The following is a 4,768-nucleotide window of genomic DNA, read 5'->3' as shown; positions in this document are numbered from 1 at the left end:
TTATATATATATATATATATATATATATATATATATATAAAGCCATAGTACAATGATAAAAACAATACAATCGTTACTAATTAATAAGTTTAATGTTAAAGTAAATTTGTGACTTTAGAGAAACTGCGATGTTTCATCTTTCCACAACTGGTCAAGAATAAATCTTTAATTAATCATATTCAAGTAAATTTTTATAAATTTTCCTGCAGGTGTTTACCATGTAGTTAGGTAATGTCCTTGTAAACTGAATACAGAAAGAGCATATAGGTGCACTAATCCTTAAGCTTAGACAAATGGTACATACCACAATGACTGTTTATTAAATGTGCTGCATGGGTGGGATTTCCTCGAGTTCAATATCCCCATCTCTGATATGGGTACATCATATATCATTGGAAAGCTGAATATGTCTACTATTCAGATCTGCCTGTTGTACTAACCAACAGTGGTCACGTTCTTTTTAATATACACAAAAATAGAAGTACACTATATTGAAATGAACAACATAAAAACATGTAGCTAAATTGCCATACTTGCCTGTTTGAATGTCATTCTAAATTGCAAAATGAGAATTTTGTCATCAAAATATTTTAAAAAATGGTGCATGAATAAATATTATATTGTATTATCACTTGAAATACAACATTAGTGATATTTAGATAACTGAAACCCGAGTTGGTTGCTATAGTAATAAGATGCAATGGAGATGCCAAGGGGAGATCTGTTGAAAAATAACTCTGCATGTTCATATATTAAATGAAGCAAGTAAGCCACATGGTAACTGAAACCTAATCATTAAGTGCTGCAGAAAGAGAAGTTTGTAAACATTAAGCTGCTCATGAGAAAAAGGATCAGTACGAGAAGAATAGCTTATAGCTATTAACTGAGCTGAGGAAGAAAGTCAATAAAATAAGCATTATCATACACTGAACATGAAAACACTGATGAGAAGACAGAGTGGATGATCCTCCCCCAAAAAATTTATATGAGTATCTAAGGTCTGAGAAAACCAATTAATTGATGAAGACCCTGCTTAAAAGGTCAGAGGAATGAGAAATATAAGGTAAATGATGTCTTTAGGAATTGCCTCTATTTCTAAAAGAATTAGCCATAACCCAAATGTCAGAAAAATAGAGAGAAATAAATATTCCAAAATAGCATCTTGTAACAAAACACTAGAAACTTCAGGTGTAACAAAAATTTGTTAAATATTTAAAATGTTACAGATCTGAATAAAAAAATAAATAAACAAGTTCAGTAGAAATATCACCAAGACTAGAGCTGGCTGGTAAATTCTGTTTCACAGGCTAAGGCACAAAAGAACTTATTCTTAGAGAGAGGGTGATGTTCCATGAAAGTTGCATCCATGAGGACCTTATACTACTGAATATATGGGTCAATAAAGGCTGAAAATGTAGCTACATGAACTCCCCACAGCCAGGGGAAGACTGCCAAAATAAAGCTTCAACAGAAGCAGTAGGATTTCTATCACTGATAGAAGCATTAGAAGAAGTAAATCATTAACTGAAGTATTAACTTCAGAAGTAACGTGAACTTCAGAATTCATCAAAAACAAACAAAAGATGTAGAAAAGCATAACTGTCTACAAACAAAAACCTAAATTATGGTGGGGATGCAGAGCTTAGGTAAAATCTCCTGAAAATTGTACAATACATTATACGGAAGGTGGGAGAGTGGAAAAGTATGGGTAAGTGACAAATATGGCAACGAGTAAAGGACATTCAGAACTTCAATTTATACTTTGGTGATAGCATGAGAGCAAATTCAAAAAAGAAAGGCCTACAGTATTTCAAAGATAAGACTACCCAATATTAAAAGTTTACAGTTTATTTTTGCTTTCTTAATTTATACCAGTTATATGACTGTGAATAGCTACTTATTCCTGTTCAAAGTTGCATCTACTAGTTATTAAATTTGAATTATTTTTATTGTTTTTACTTGAATAGTTGTGAATAGATATTACAAACAAAAAACTACATTTTAAATTTTATTACTTACCATACATATATATCTATATAAATTTATATATTATAATATATTTTCTTCTTCTTTAAAATTTACTTCTTTCTTAAAAACAGTTGAGTCACAGACCATCACGTCCATACACTTTACTGTTCTTTTCTGTAACATACTATTTGAACTATGGATATGAGAACACTAGACACTTACCCTCCGAATAATGCAGAAGTTGAAATCTTGTATAAAAATAAAGCTTTGTTTATATAGAGCTTGTGAGTATAATGTTTAGAATGATTTCTAACCCTTTAGCCTAGATTGAAATATCTCAATTCAAATAATAAAATTTATGAAACTAAGTAATGTTTAACAGTAGCATTAGATAGTTATTTTATAAGAACACCATGTTTCTTCAAATGGAATGGAAGCAAAATTTAGCAACATTCTTTTAAATGGAACAAAGACATTCATCAGCCAAATGGCCAGGTTCAGGTATAGTTATACTTAATTTTGACTTATTGTCTAGAGGGATTGCAATCAGTGAGTAGCATCCATCACCATTTTATGTAGGTTATCACTGGTTAAGCTTGTGCTGATAAAAAAAAGATTGATGTGTTGTGATTACTGATCTTCTTGAACTGTATTCTCTATATATTTCGATATCATAAAACAGACTAAAAATTGGGAGCATGTGACTTTACCCCTGGAAAACAACCCTAATTAGTACACTCTTACTTCAATCTATGCAGACCTGCCATGTAACACTTAAAAAAAAAAGTGTAGTCAACTGAGACCACTGGGCAGGATAACTTGATCTAACTCTTGTTCCAGATGATCAGAGCTCAGTGATTTAATCAATTAATTGACATAATCAATTACCTATAAGCAGCTAATAGTATCCTATAAACTAATTGCTTAATCAAAGTTATGATTAATCAATTAAAGTCCAAAAACTAATCAACTAGTAGTAGTGTTTCCAATTATTTCCATTTTCAATTATTCCAACAACCAATTACATTGAAAATATGATTAAATTGATTGTCATAATTAGTTTAGGGTTTTTGATTATTTTCAATATCCAAGTAATAAAATATTGTCATTTTGTTTGTTTAATGTTAAGCACAAAGCTACAAAATGGGTGGATGGGGGAGGGTTCATGATTTGAGGGTCTTAAGTTTGATTTCTCCTGCCACTAAATTTACTTGTCTTATATTTGTTATTGCAATGCTATTAAGGATATCTACCACTATTACAATTTTGAACTGCTGACTAGAAACAAGACAACTGGCTAATAGCACACACTGCCAACTCTCTGGCTACTTTTAAGTATTAAATAGTGTAAATTTAAAGCTTGTTTACACTGTGTTATGTTTCTAATTTATAATTGTGAATAAGCAGGTATGAACCTAGTGGAGAGGTCCATTGGGGTGAACCCCCACACATTTTATTCAGAAATTACTAAATATATTATTTAAAGTTGTCTAAGCAGGTGTAGAGGTTACAAAACCCCCAGTCCACCTTTTCTACCACTTTATATTTCAGAAATTAATAAAAATAGCCAATAGTATCCAAAAGAAATATTAGATCTCAGTGTTTTTATTTGAGTGGTCTCATAATTACTGTAAAGTTAACATTTTCTTAAATCTGAAAATGCATTACCAATAGATATCTCCTCTTACAAAAAAGCTTTTGTGACTTATACTGCCCTCTATCAGCACACATTTTTGCTAGTCTTGATACTCCCACTTACCCTCATGTATGTTAACATGAGATATCTGCATACTAACATGCAAATGATTATGCAGCAACCGTCCACTGATAGCAATGAAACAGTACCCCTATCGTAACTAGTGCTTTCTCCTAATATTGAAGCTGTTAACCACTTCAAGAATGGTCAGATCACACCAAATCACACCTGAAGTACAGAGAACAGGTGGGAAATGTGAGTTGAGGTAAGTATCTATTGGAAATACATTTTCAATTTATGAAAATGTTAATTTTGGATACAATATCTTACCTCCTCTCACAAAAAGCTAGAATCCCATACTGAACAGGTGGAGGGCCAGTTAGGAAGCACCCAAAGGAAAACCATGGGGTATGAGAAGGAACTAAAAACAACACACCCATGAGAGACCACACCAATTCTGAGCCATGTATACTCTTCATCCATTAATAATGTGTCACCAAAAGGGCAGACACAAAGGAGGGACCCCAAGAAAAGTTACAGAAATAATGAGACCCCCCGCTGTGGAGTGGCAAGGGTGCGACAGACTGTAAAGGGAAGATCAACTTCAACCAACACCTGATAGCATCTGCAACTGTACATTAGAATAAGCATCAGCTGGGAAGAGGAGCTTCTGTACCCAGAACCCACCTCCATAGGCATGCACCTCCAACACAACCAATACCAGATTCACAAGTAACCAACATCTTGCAGATGGTAGTAAAATAGAGGGACCAGGTGGGTGTTCTTCTCCAGTCCTAAACATGGCAGCATTGAGAATTTTACATCCAGTCTACAGTAGGAGGACGGTAACCAACCTTACTTATGTGGCTGGTCGAGCTACAACCAACACTCAACCCCTGGAAACCAACATCTGTCAGACAGTAGGAAGGGGGGTGCCTTAGCCTGAGGGGCAAACTGCTATATATATATATATATATATATATATATACACACACACACATATATATATTATTGTGTGTGTGTGTGTGTCGTCGTACGTACGACGACGTACGTAGTACGTACGACGACGTAGTATACTAATAAACAAACGAAACGTAAACGTTA

At 33.5% G+C, this 4,768-nt stretch overlaps 1 protein-coding gene across 2 annotated transcripts in view; it reads right to left on the bottom strand.

Moving 5' to 3' along the window:
- Nucleotides 1-4,768, bottom strand: part of LOC106469375 (fasciclin-2-like) — a 78,428-nt gene that overhangs the window by 43,713 nt on the left and 29,947 nt on the right. The window lies entirely within an intron of this gene.

The sequence above is a fragment of the Limulus polyphemus genome, unplaced genomic scaffold (assembly GCF_000517525.1).
Source record: "Limulus polyphemus unplaced genomic scaffold, Limulus_polyphemus-2.1.2 Scaffold3453, whole genome shotgun sequence".
Classification (NCBI taxonomy): domain Eukaryota; kingdom Metazoa; phylum Arthropoda; class Merostomata; order Xiphosura; family Limulidae; genus Limulus; species Limulus polyphemus.
This window is presented reverse-complemented; position numbering and strand designations above follow the sequence as displayed.